At 40.1% G+C, this 14,550-nt stretch overlaps 1 protein-coding gene across 1 annotated transcript in view; it reads right to left on the minus strand.

Moving 5' to 3' along the window:
* The window catches only part of CELF2 (CUGBP Elav-like family member 2), an 829,377-nt gene that overhangs the window by 618,345 nt on the left and 196,482 nt on the right, over positions 1 to 14,550 (minus strand). Inside the window, exon 2 of the mRNA XM_060293317.2 lies at positions 3,802 to 3,839. The gene's annotated coding sequence lies outside the window, so the exon portion shown is untranslated. The remainder of the gene's footprint in view (positions 1 to 3,801; positions 3,840 to 14,550) is intronic.

Consider the following 14,550-nt stretch of genomic DNA (forward strand, 5'->3'; position numbering starts at 1 on the left):
GTTGAGGATAGGAAGGGAGCAGTGGTCCTCAGACACATATCAGATCTAGGAAAATAAAACCAAAATAGATGAGGGGTGAGTGTTCTGAAATAAGGATTAAGGAGTATATGATTATGACAGGTCAAGAATTTAGGCAGGAAAACCATTACTTAAGCTTTAATGAAGAATGTGAAATGAGGGCGGACTCAGAGCCGCAGATACAGGAAGATGAGAAAGTCACATCACAGGACCAGTCATCAGAGGATAGACCAGCCCTGATGATACGATGAGGAGTTGGCCCTGCTTGACTGGAGAAGGGATGAGTTAACAAGAGGTTACAAAACACATATACACACCCCCAGAAAGTTAAGAGTTTTTCAGCAATTAAGTTTCCTTTTTAAGTTATCTGACTTAGACTTCCATGGTGATAACTTCAAACTCCTTGCCAGCTAATCTGCAAACAGTGTAGGACCATGCAAAGTAAAACACTCCCCCAATCTTGTCAACAGATTGAAAGAATCAAATACTATTTGTCAACAATGAAGTCCAACTTCTCACAATATGGTCACCATGTTGACGGAGGAAATGCGAATAAAATTCCCCGGTCACGTCAGGGTCCTGATGACTCAGCTGCGGTTTACAATGAATCCTGTGACAATTATGGGTGACAAAGTCCATAGAAGGCAATTCACTCCTTGCCCTGACATTGCCATTCTGAAGTGGTCTCTTTCCTCTGACTCTTTAAGTAAAGAAAGAGGTCTACTAAGCAATTGTTCAGTGAATTTGATCAATGTAGAAAACCAAACTAGATTATTCACCCTCTGAAAGTCAGTTTTTATTTACTAAAGTCTTATTTGTGTTTATTCTCTTTATCTAGCTCTTGCAAGTGCCCTTGGTCTATTAGGAAACAGACTGTTTCTAAAAGTCTGCTTTATCAATAGGGGTCCTGAGTTACAAAGTCAGCCTCATATTAAGTCAGGATTTAAACGACCATCTGATTTTTTAGGTTTGGCCCCTGAGACAAAAGCCCTATTTGTTAGTTATATATGGGTTATACAGTCTGTCAGAAATGCATTCTGCTAGTGTTAGAAGTGAATCTACAGAATATATGGTGTATGACTGTCATTGTCATCATGAATTACAGCTTTGTATTTTATAGTATAATGAAATGAGATGATAAAAATGACATCAAGCTTTGGATTTCAGTGTCTAAATCACCCATTTTATTCATCATTTGGCAGCTAAATGTCTTTTAAATACTGTGCAAGGTTTTATGATTTAATGTTTGCCCAAAGCACCGAAAGAAATGTGTTAAGCTGCATTACTAAGTAGAGGCAGACTACGCTTCATGAAACCATCAGAAGGCAGATGTTTGACACAGTATCCTGTGGCCTCTGAGAAGAGGAGGCCAGGGCCAAAGTTTGAGCTGATCTATCTACCTCTGGACTCCCCATTTCCAGAGGCTCTTCAAATCCACACGACACATGGAGCAAATGAAGAGTTTACTATTTTCGCACCACTACGTTTAACTTGCTCTGACAGCCCTTTCAAGCTCTTCTTTTCTTCGAAAAATTGATATTTTGGTCTCTGGTGGCCATTTGTATTCAGTCTCCTGCCTTTACGAGCTTTGCTTTGACTAAAGAGAATTCATTACTATGGAGGAATCTTAACTTGTAGTGGTTAAATTCTCAGTGAAGTAGCTTCCAGTGCTGTGATTGTTATGTGCCTGCCGGTTTTCTTGAACACTCTGTAGCCTATAAATCTTGTTTCTCCGATTTAGGAGCTCCAAAACAGGATGCTCTCTTCTTGTGATGGAAGGTGGCTTAACATGACAAAGTACTCATTAGCTGTGATTTTTAAACTTTATTCTACTGAACCCCCTGCCAATGCAAAGGGCTTACTATCCCCGCCCCTCACACCATCACTCAGATGCCTGGCAAGAATAGGGCCAGAAAACAGTGACGTCTAGTTTCCAAACTCACTTTGTCTTGCCTCTGCTTTGAATAGGTAATAATCATGGTCAGCCTTCACACTGATGGAGGATCAAGCCACTTTGTAGTGTGACCCCCACTTTTTAGGGGCTTTGTGATGGTCCAATGACTCCCTTTGTTTGCCCAACTTGTCTCATATTAAAACAAACATAATTCTCCATCATCAGTGGTGCCTCTTTTGATCCCCAGACATGACAGCCTGTTACAGTGTGAAGGTTGTAACAGATAACTCCCAAGATGTTATTAATCATACTTCAAGGCGCAGGAAATTCGTGAGATTATTTTGTGGGAGTAGAAGGCCATGAAGGTAGAAGTTCTAAAAAAAAAAAAAGGGTGGAGAAAGGGAACCAAGAAAGGAGGAGAAGGATAAGAAATCAAAAATCCAGAAATCCTGGAAATGCTCTTGCCTAAGGGCATATGCTTTTGGCCCCATTGACAAAACTCAAGGGCTTTACAGGATCTAAATTGCTTTTTGTCACCCTCTCAATTAGAGAAGCTAATCTAATGTTATTGAACACTCCTGAGCAATAAAGTGTGCGAAAAAACTTCCCCCTCATAACCAAGCAGATCATATGTGACCCAGATCACAACCACATCCATGCAATGCATATGTACTCTAGGATGAAGTAAGTTTTCCCTTTTCCATCTGTGCTCTAACTCTGTGCCATATGTCTCCTAACAAGGTATCATCCATTATTCTTTTATTCAGTTCACTGCATTTTGTTCCTCTTGTCCCTTGAAAATTAGCCTGTCTTTAATCAGAAATCACTTCCACTCACAGTTCAGTGCACCTACTGGAGATGCAGCAAATGCTTGTTTACAGGCTGGTAATTGGATTAAAACTTCGAAAAGAAACAGAAAAATGGAATGTATTAAAAAAATGAAAGACACAAGCATGAAAACCAACAAAGCCAAAACAAATTAAAAAGCTCTAATGAATGAAATTGCTATTAATAGAAATCATTTATCAGTAACAATGCTCCAGAGTTTATCAATATTCAATTGCAATGATATTTAAAAACCTAAGAGAAGAAGGAAAAGGATGCTGAATAGGCTTTCTATGAGGATGACTTGAGAATGATTAGTTTCATTCAGTGCATCTCCCGGGCTGTCTTGAAAAATGGGCAGTGCATAAATCTTCACGAGGTCTGGATATAGAAACGCTACAGTGGGGACAGCGCCCCTGTGTTCAATTATTTAAGAAGGAGAATTAATTACCCTTTTAAATTTGAGTATTGTTATTTTGATCCTTAAAATCACAGATAAGAAAAAGATGATTATGATCTCTTTCCACAAATTCTTGCCGAGTGGTATGAACAGGTGTAATGTGACACTGAGAGTCATTGGGTGTGGTATGCCATTTTGTCAATTCAGGAGTGATGGCGTTGGCATATTGTTGGTTGCTTCCAACCTCAAAACTATCATCATAGCCCTAATTTTCTATATATTCTTCCAGTAACCTTGTTCAAAATAATGTTTTTCAAAAGAAGCTGATGTTTTGGATAAACAAAATAAAACACATTGCAAACAACCAAAAGTAATAGCGGTATAGGAATCTGAAATCAAATAGTCATACAGGGATGTCAATATTCAACAACAACTAAGCTTTGATATAAATGTGCTCCAAAGAGGTGATGGAGCACACTCAATAGTAAACACAATCCAGAAGAGAAAAATCCAAAGAGAAACAACAGAAATGTTCACACACCAAAAAGCATAAAAAGCAGAAAACCTGAAAATCAAATTCACGTGAGTTAACCACCAACGCTACCTTTTTAGCAGGTATCTTGAAGCTGTCCATCTTAAGTCTGCAAAAGAGGCAAGCTCTTACCTGTGTGGCTGGATCACTCCTTCTCAAGCTCTGCAGATCTAAAGATGAAAAAAACACAGGTAACTAGGTTCAGTCCTTTAATTTGAGAAAGATACTCTATGCAAACATTATTTTAAAAACTTGCTCTTTTTCTGTTAAAAAAAAGATGGAATGAAAACAATGCATAACAATTAAACACGTGAGATGAATTTTCTGTTATTTGCTCATTGAGCTAAAGTGAAGGCAGGAGTACAATTCAGTTGTGGGGGACTTGTGCAGTCCTCATCAGAATAAAGCGATGGTGCTGAATAACTGATTTCTGATTTCTGCCACATCTGTGCTGATACGATTTTTATTAGGGTTTGTTTACATTATCTTGGGGACTTTGGTACCTGATGGCTACCTTCTATTTTATCCATATCGATTGAACTGTGGGGAAGGAAGAGAATTAATACCCTTCCTTTGCCACAGAAATTCTATCTAGGGACTTAATGTCACAGAATTATTACGGGAATCTGTCTGGTCTGTCTTATTTAGGTTGTAAAATCTAGAACATTAGCCAGTCGTTCTGGTCCAATGCTTACTGAAATCCATGTACTACGTGTAACATTTTCATTTATTGACCAAGCAATAAAATCTGGGTTCTAAAATGTTTTAGATGAGTTACAATTCATTTTCATGCTCGTCAGTGGTATAAGACTGATGAGTTAGGAGCCGTGAGGAATATTCTATTATAAATGGAAAACCTGAACCCAATTCTAGAACCTCTGAATCCACTAGCCTACCCAGGAGTTGGCAAACTATGGCTCAAGGGCCGAATCCAGCCTGCTACCTATTTTTATATGAGCTAAGAATGATTTTTCCCTTTATAAGGGATTCGGAAAAAATCAAAAGTTCCACAGTTTGTGAAAATAATAAAAACTCAAATCTTGGTGTCCATAAATAGAGTTTTATTGGAACACAGCCACACACATTTGTTTACATGTCCGTGGCTGCTTTCACGCTACAACGGCATTGTAGAGGTAAGTAGGTAAATAGTTACAAGAGGTAGGTAGTTGGAACAGAGAGAATATGGCCTGCAAACCTTATGATATTTACTACCTGGCCCTTTAAGAAAAAATGTATTGACCCCTTAGCCTGTGGTTGATTTCATCTTTGTTGGGGACATGGGAGGATGATATGATAAGATCCTAATAACTGAGGCTCATCATTACAGGTAGGCAAGTGATAGCTTATCAGACCATTAAAATAAAAGTAACTGTATTTCGTTCTGGGGTCCTCTAGGACACAGACTATGTGGGGGAAATTCACGAACAAATGGAGTCAGCTGTCTGTGCACCAAGTTCTAGGCTGGCTTCATTGCTGGATTCTAGTTACCTATCAAATCCACATTTTATTTTACAGTAAGATTTCAAGACTCTCCTTAATATTTGATAAGAATATCTAGAACATTAACTCAATATGGAACAAATCAAAAAGAAATGTTGAAAGAAATGAAACACAACATGTAAGTATATACATATAATGATATATATGAAGCATTTCTATGAGGTTCAAAAACAGACATAACCAAACTATATTTTTAATGAAAAGATATATACACATAACATATATATTCACATATGTACAGTAAAGGATTAACCTTGCCCAAAGAGAGGTCTGGCCTTTGCCCTCAGCCCTTGAGATATCCTGCCTGAAAAGAGTGTCATTGTTTACCTGGGGGCCTTGGTTTGCTCCAGATAATCTATGCTGCCAATGTGATTTCTAGCCCATGGGGAGCTTGGACCATGTAGTAGAAACTCAAGCTCTGGAGGGGCTGGAGACAAAGGTTAGCGCAGCAGGTGACCAACTTTGCTTATGTGACTGAGCCCCGGTTAAACCTCTGGACTCCAAGGCTTGGGTGGGCTTTCACAGTTGTTTACTGTGTACGTTCTGCTGCGCACTATTTCTGGGAGAAGTAAGCACTGTCCACACAGCTCCACTGGGAGAGCACGGCTGAAAGCTCTGCACTTGGAACCGTCCTGGATCCTGCCCCATGTGCCTCTTCCCTAAGCTGAGCTTAATCTCTGTCCTTTCACTGTAATAAACTATAATTGTGAGTGTAACAGCTTTCACAAGTTCTGTGACTCCTTCCAGCAAATTACAGAACCATCCTCAGGTCCAGCTTAACAGGTAAAGCATTCAGCTAAAGAAAAGATTGCTATTTTGTCCTTAGTGTTGTTACTCAAGGACTATTATTTATTTTTCATGAAGAAATAAGTCACTTAGTTGTTCAAGAATCACACTTCTCGTGGTCATGTGATAGAATACGGATCTTAATTTGTTTTAGTTGCCATTTTCTGGAGTCTTAAAAATTCTGTCCCACTGCTTACATGTGTATCTTGGAATGGAGTATGTAATTTATCTTGTTTGTTCTACTTAGTTGTACTAGAACAAACTCCATCTGCATAGGTTAGATCAAAGGACTAAAATCTCAGCTACTCAGTAGAGCCACATATGATCGTAACAGTGAATTGTAACTTCCTTTAAAGACGAGAACTGGAATTTTTCTCCCCTTTTCAGCACCTCTCCAGTTCTGGGATTCATGTGTGCCTAGGTAAAAAATTCTAAACTCTGGGCTTCCCTGGTGGCGCAGTGGTTGGGAGTCCGCCTGCCGATGCAAGGGACACGGGTTCGTGCCCCAGTCCAGGAGGATCCCACATGCCGCGGAGCGGCTGGGCCCGTGAGCCATGGCCGCTGAGCCTGCGTGTCTGGAGCCTGTGCTCCGCAACGGGAGAGGCCACAACAGTGAGAGGCCCGCGTACCACCAAAAAAAAAAAAACAAAAAACAAAAAAACTAAACTCTTTGATAACAAGGTGGATTCAAAGCCATCAACAGTCAGTCCCCTGCACCCGTCAAGATCCATTCAGCCCCAGTTTCTGTCCTTTTTGCAGTCATTGCCTGCCGACACAATAGATGCAACATTGTCAGGTAGAAGGATCACCGCCACACAGAAAGGCCAAACAAAGCTCGTGCCCCGTTAGAGCCAGATCACTGAACTCCTTTAGCAGTCGTCACTGCCTAGTGTCTGACAACGCTGATTATAGCTTGAAAATAGACATATGATGTGGTCACAGCAAGGTAAAACGATTTTAAATATTCACTTAACTTCTTAAGGTATCAGATATAATTTACTGACCTTTGAAAATAACCTAAAAATCAACACAGTTTGGAAAAAATTTTGCTAGCTCTTGGGAACATGGCTATCTCTCCCAAAATAATATAGTTATAGATCACAAAGAGAAAACAATTATAAAGCTGGCTGGCCACTAGCTCAGTAGAATAGTCAAAGTACACCAAAGCAGCAGAATCTTGCTATTGACACATTCCTCCATCAGTGGTCTGCTCAGACAGAGGGATATGTAGAGACTGAAGACAGGAACTTATTGGGTCGTCTTCTAAAGGAGCTGCCTTTTAAAAGTCACCCAGATCGACTGTCACAAGTCAATTCCTGGTAATTGCATTACTTGGCTTCATCTGATTCCATTGTTCATATGGCCCTAAATAATCAGGCCAGTCTCATCGATTAGTGGCTTGTTCTGGCCAACTGAACAACTCAATCAAATTGACCTCGTGGCAACCAGTTTCATTGTTTAGCAGATAGCAGTTAGGGTTCCCCCAAAGCCGGAGGAGTGAGCCTTATTCGGGCCATTTAAATAAAGCACTAAATGCCAGGTAGCTTCCAAGCAAAGATCGTGATTGAAGGGAAGAAACCACTGTGGGGGGGGGGGGGGGGCGCTGTCATCACCTCCTGTTACATCCATTGAACGCACTATTGGCAGCTCTCAAATTTCATCATGTGTAACAACCATTCAGTGGAACTTGTCTAGAAACTCTGATTCCTAGGCAGGTCCCTCTCCAGGGATACTGATTCAGTATTCTGTGTTGGGGCCCCAGGGATATGCATTTTCAAGAACTACCCAAGTCATTCTGATTGATGGTCTCGGAGAATCTTCGAGAAACGTTAATTTTCTCTTTGTCCTGTAGCCCAGTCCTAATCAGTCAGAACTGCTTCTAAGCTTCCAAAAGGGGCAGGTGGTTTCCACTGTCTCCATGTAATTCATGTGCTTAATGCCAGGACCCTTGAGCAGCACACATTCTATGACCCAGTAGAAAAGATTGCACCCAGTGACCTTGTCCACAAGCCATAGGACCTATTTGGCCATCGTATAAATGGTACTTACTTGGCTCCTATTTAATTTTGAGGATGTAAATGATGTGACCCGTCAAAGCACTTGATTAACATCGTGTAAATGTATATTCTAATATCCCCAGAGAATAATTTTGGCAGATTTTTTCCCCCAGACCATACACTGTCATAGTCATCATTACCTTACAGCTGTCAAATAAAACCATGAACAGCTGAGCTAGTCTGCTTTTTCTTTTCTTTTTGGACTATATTAAAATCCTTTATATTGTTAATAAATGAAGGCAATTAAAGGTTAAATATTTAGCTCATCTAGCCCTTAGAATAACGACAGATTATAAAGGCAGGTTCAATTTTATTCCTCAAGTTTAAATTTGGCATTTGTAGTTATTAAAAGTCTAAGGGCTGAATTATAAACAACTTATTTTAATGTTTATCAATTTTTAATCAGAATTTTGGTTTCGGGTAAGTGACCTGTTTTGTCTAATAGTCACAGCTGGGCTGACCAACCAGTTCGGGCATTATTACTTTAACTTCAAACTCTTGAAGGTTTAATTTAGTTTCACAAATATATGTTGAGTATATGCTATGTTTAAGGCATGTAGATGACTCAGTCCTTGCCTGCAAGAGGCATGCAATCTTAAGTAGCAATAATACTGTGAAAAATTTGTAGAATCTCTAAGAGGAGTTTAGGTGAAATTGTCTAGGGTGGAGAGGGAAAGAAAATTATATCTGTGAGGATGAGTGAAGATGTCTTGGAAGCGTTGGCGTTAGCAATGGTAGTTAGGTGGGGCTTTTTGAGAAAATACATCATCCAGCAGATTGCATTTTGAGAGTGATAGCATGTGATAGGCTGTAGGCTATTATCCTTCTATGTCTTGGGGTCCTGGCTCCAGTGAGGCATCGCTAATTTCAAATCCAGGATCCACTGCAGTGGTAGGAGCCAAGAATATGATGTTCCGTTCCCTAGCTTTGTAAGTCATTTGCTCTCTCTGTGTCTCAATTTCTCTAGCTGTGCAATATATTACTTAGGATTTCTTCTTATCTCAAAGAAACATCAGAATAATAATAACTTTTTTTTTTTTTTTTTTGGTGGTACGCGGGCCCCTCACTGTCATGGCCTCTCCCGTTGCGAAGCACAGGCTCTGGACGCGCAGGCTCAGCAGCCATGGCTCACGGGCCCAGCCGCTCCGCGGCATGTGGGATCTTCCCGGACCGGGGCACGAACCCGTGTCCCCTGCATCGGCAGGCGGACTCTCAACCACTGCGCCACCAGGGAAGCCCAATAATAACTTTTATTTGATTAGAACTCTGTTCTTCACAGAACATCAACCCATATCTTATCTCTTTTGGTTAATATAATGTACCTTTCATGTATTTGGTGCTGACATTTTCATCTCTATTTTGCAGGTGAGGAAACTGAAGCTCAGAGAAAGAAAAAAAAAAAAGCAAATTGTCTAAGGCCACACTGCTTTCAATGAGAGAGCCACGATTCAAATCCACACCTCTTGCTGCCAAATCACTAAGCTGCCTCTCTTCACAGTGAGGAGTGAATAAGGGTGGATATAAACATATTTTGTAACAGAGGCAACATTAAAACTCCCTTAACTATAACTCAACTAAGATTCATCTTAAACCTAACCTAAATTTTCTTAAATGTAACTTCTAAGGAAGAAAATATATCATTAAAAGCAAAGCAAAAAATAACAAAACAACAACAAATAAAAGTTGGTATCAGGAGAGTAAAATAGAAATATTTGGGTCAATCAGATATTAAGTGCCTTTGATGTGATGCCTCATGAAATACATATGTTATTTTTAGCCAAAAATGCTTAACAGGCATCCATGAAGCCTCTATATACACCTTCCACTTTATAGGAAACATGAGAGAGAGAGGAATAAGCTAAACGATACCAGGAAGAAGAAACCAATCAAAACCATCCTGATAGGACAACTGGCTTGGCTTCCTTAACAGATCAAGGTTATAAGTTGTAGGATGGGGTTGAGGAATGCAGGGAGGGGTCAGAGGGAAGGACTAAAAAGCGAGCCAAGGAGAATCTGGGGTTCTTCTTTGATTGAGGGGATGATCTCAGAGATGATTACACATGATGAAACTTACCAGATTGTACAGTTTATGGGATGTCAGCTATACTACAATAAAACTGGTAAAAATGTTAATGGTGGAAACGATCCACAGAACTCTAGAAATGCTCCTTCTAAATCTCTGGGTATCTCAGCCTCTCCCTCTAAGCTGGTGCTTTGCCTGAATTGTCCATTCATCCTTTCATATGGTAGAGAAAAGTAAAGAACTGGCATGGATGCCATTTTGATCTGTGTCTCTTTGGGGCACATTATTTGAGCAGTTAATGTCTGTTCAGGGGTGAGGGTGTGCAGAGAATCACGGGGTTGGTTTAAGAGTAAAAAGCTAAAATGAACTGCCGTTCTGAGATGCCGGGAATAGTTCCGACTGGAAAATGGTAAGAGCTATGCCCCTAGAGGGCAGAAAGGCTCAATTTTATTTCAGTCTGACCTGAGCCCACCTTGCGCCCTGATCCCAGGTGTTCCAGCAGATGGGTGCCTAATGCGTGTGCACCTAACAGACGCACCTTTGAAAAAATCGAATTTGCATAAACCCACACACAGCAGAGTGTTTAAAACATCCATCCATAAGTATAATATGCCTCCTGCAGGCAAAACCAAAAACGCGCCTGGAAATTTGGAGAACGCATTCAATAACTCAGCTTATCTGCTCTTTAAGTTATAGGAAATATTTCAACACCCATTTAGAGTTGTGACCAGGTGGGCAACTATTCCTGTGGCCTTTGGTGCTGAAAAACATCTCCATTTCAATATGTCAACACCTGAGCACACTAGCCTACAGCCACTCACACATACGCTTTTATTTATTTGGAAGGAACTAAATGCAGGAACGTATGTTGAATGTTATTATTTGTTTCTAAAACAAATGCTTGGTCTATTTTCACAACATGCCCTGATACAGGCTGTCACTAAAATAGGGAGCTGACTCCCAGACATTTTTCCTGATTCTATTGCATTACTTTAAAAAAAAGTCAAAATCCCTGTTTGAGGAATGATAACCGTAACTACCATAGCCATAATGCCTGTGGACCAATTCATTTATTCAAATAGCCTGGCGCCTTTCAACCTGACATCTTACAACATTTTCAAAGGAACAGGGACCTTTTTGATTGCTCAGAATGGGTATTCATTTTCCCTCCTGCTATGCACCCCTCCATCAGATTTAGTTTGGAGGGTGGCTGGCTTATAAATGTACACTGTGGTGTAATGTGCACACGTGTACACACAAAAAACCACCCAAAACCCCGAGAATAGGCTACAGAGTGAATTAGACTCTCTCCTGCTGGCACATAACCCTCCCCCCTCAAGGGGGAATTTTGGCTGTTTCTGAAGTAAGTCATTTCGAGGCTTTCCTTTCCTCCTCATCCGTATTCCCATCACGACCCGAGACCCATCTTGGTTTCTTCTATGATGCTCAAGGGGCAGACGTGGTGAAGATGGCCAGAGGTCACGTACAGGTTGCAGGCAGAGCTGCCACCAGTGTTTGGCTGCCTGGAGCTGTGCTGGGCACTGACCACTGAACGGTCCTCCCCTGACTCATTCCCCGCCGGGGAGACACTGAGCCAATGTAGGCCCTTCAACCCAGAACTGACTTGACTGTTGGAATCTACAGATAGCACCCAGTCCTTGGTGCCTGGCTGGTACTTTTCACCTGGAACAGGGAAAGGTAAATGCTCTGAGGGCCCCATTGGAGAGAATGGGTTTGTACTGTCAGGTTGACGAGTAGATTTGGAAATGCAGATAATGACTATGGAAGAAACGAAAGCTAAGATGCCCGAAAGCCCAGCCAGGGAGGCAACAGAGCCAATGGAAGGATTTTCTCCCCTGTGCAAGCAGGGAGAAGGAGGGAGCCTGCTGAGAAAACCGCCCCACCATTAATATAATGCGGGCCTGACAGGATGGGCAAAACCCTATTCTAGGTTTCACAGACAATGGCTGCATTCGTGGACCACTGATTACTGGTGAATTGTATGAGACAAACCTGCACAAGCAGTTTTTGTAGAACCTTTTTTTTTTCCTCTTTTCTTAGAACTTTATGACCTTTTTCTATCAAATGAGCTATTTGTGGACCTTAATATTTAGGAATAGTTTGCGAGATGTTGATGTATCCTACCCTATCTCTCGAACTATCCTAAATCCTAGTGTTCAATGATAAATGATGTGTGAAATTATAGCATCACCCCTCTTTTAAAACCAATTTGTGATGCATTGAAGTTGGGATTAAACAAATAAATAGAATCATATATATATTTTTTGTATCAGTATTACATTTATTTTCCACTACAAAATGGGTGCTGATTTGATATCAGAATTTTAGTGTCTTCTAGTAGGTTTACATATATATGTATATACTTATATATATACTTATATATATACACACACACACACGTACATACACATAGATATAAACCATTCATCCGTAAGGATAATATGGCTCCTGCAGATAAAAATAAAAAGGCTCCTGGAAATTTGGGGAATGCATTCAGTAACTCAGCTTACATGCGCGCGCTCTCTCTCTCTCTCCTTTTCTCTCTCTCTCTCTCTCTCTCTCTCCTTCTCTCTCTCTCTCTCTCTCTCTCTATATATATATATATATATACTTACCAGGAGGCATTTATATGTATCCAGGGTTGACATGGGCCTTCTGAGAGGGACTGCTGTTGCCTCCTTCAGGCCAGACAATTAGATAGTTCAAGTATTTGGATTACAAGAACAAAATAAAAATTTATCTCCTGCTTATACATATGTTTACATATGGCCATAATATATTCTTATGCATATTCTGTGTTTGTAATGCAGAGCCATTGGAAAGCCAATTTGCAGCAATTTTGCTAATTCCACAAATTTATGGGCATAAGCTCTTTATTTAGTTTTGATTTCCATGGTCTTTTCCACTGGCAGGCATATTCCTTGGCCCTAGGAACAAGTTCTGACCTTTTCAGTTCCTTTATTCACTTTGACATTAATTTTTATTCTTTGCCCTTAACAGGTTTTCATTGTACTTAGCACAAAGAAATGTACAGGGGCCCTGGGGCCCAAAATAAACCCATAAAGTGCCCATGAATTTTCACCAAAGACTGCAGCCCTACATGATTAAAAGCTTTACGTTCTCAAAGAGCAACATGATTAATCCAGTGCCACAGTGCTGAGTGGCTTCACACTGGCTTCATTTGTTGGTATTGTTATTTCCCTTGGTTATAACAGATTTGTTGGAATGATGATGACTTTAGTTTGTGCAGTTAACGTGGGCCCTTCTCTGCAATTGCAAAGATGTCTTAACTATTTCAATCATTTTTAAAACTATTCACATCCAACTTTGGAAGGAAAAGAATGCAAGTGTAAGATATGCATATGGAGATAGATTCCCCTAAACAACACACATGTGGCGGCTACCATGAAGGCGAGGCAAGAATTGCGTTCCTTAAAAAACTAAAAATAGAGCTACCATATGATCCTGAAATCCCACTCCTGGGCATACATCCGGAGAAAAACATGGTCCAAAAGGATACATGCAGCACTGTTTACAATAGCAAAGACATGGAAGTGACCTAAATGTCCATCGATGAAGGAATGGATAAAGAAGATGTGGTACATGTATATAATGGAATATTACTCAGCCATTAAAAAGAATGAAATAATGCCATTTGCAGCAACATGGATGGACCTAGAGATTGTCATACTGAGTGAAGTAAGTCAGACAGAGAAAGAGAAATATATGATATCGTTATATGAGTAATCTAAAAAAAATGATACAAATGAACTTATTTACAAAACAAATAGACTCACAGACTTAGAAAATGAACTTATGGTTACCAGAGGGGAAGTGCGGGAAGGAGGGATAGTTAGGGAGTTTGGGATTGACATGTACATACTGCTATATTTAAAATGGATAACCAACAAGGGCCTATTGTATAGCACAGGGAACTCTACTCAGTATTATATAACAACCTAAATGGGAAAAGAATTTGAAAAAGAATAGGTACATGTATATGTATAACTGAATCACTGCTGTACACCTGAAACTAACACAACATTGTTAGTCAACTATACTCTGATATAAAATAAAAAGTTAAAAGAAAAGAACTGTCATCATTTTCTTGTGTTTACCGGAATTGAAGGCAGATGGTTCAGATGATTTTCTATCCTGGTTTGTTTTCTCTCTAGCTCTTCTCAAAGATGTCTAAGATTCCAAGCTTTTCCTTGATAGCCCATCCCAGTGCTAAAGTAAAAAGGACCCGCAGCAATTTCTAGCCAGACTCTACTTCTGCACATTCACTTTGCTAGATCTTTTGCAAACATAGAGAAAATCTCCTTTGTATCTTCTTTGTACTATTGCTTCAGACACCCAAGCATTGCTCTGAGGGTAGTTTTTTAGCTTCACTTCCCCAGGGTAAATCACCTCTATTATCTTTCCCCTTTCATCACAGAACTTGTTTCATATCATATTGTGTTTACATTTCTGCACTCAATTTTTTAAAACTTG

The sequence above is a fragment of the Globicephala melas genome, chromosome 2, assembly GCF_963455315.2.
Source record: "Globicephala melas chromosome 2, mGloMel1.2, whole genome shotgun sequence".
Lineage (NCBI taxonomy): Eukaryota > Metazoa > Chordata > Mammalia > Artiodactyla > Delphinidae > Globicephala > Globicephala melas.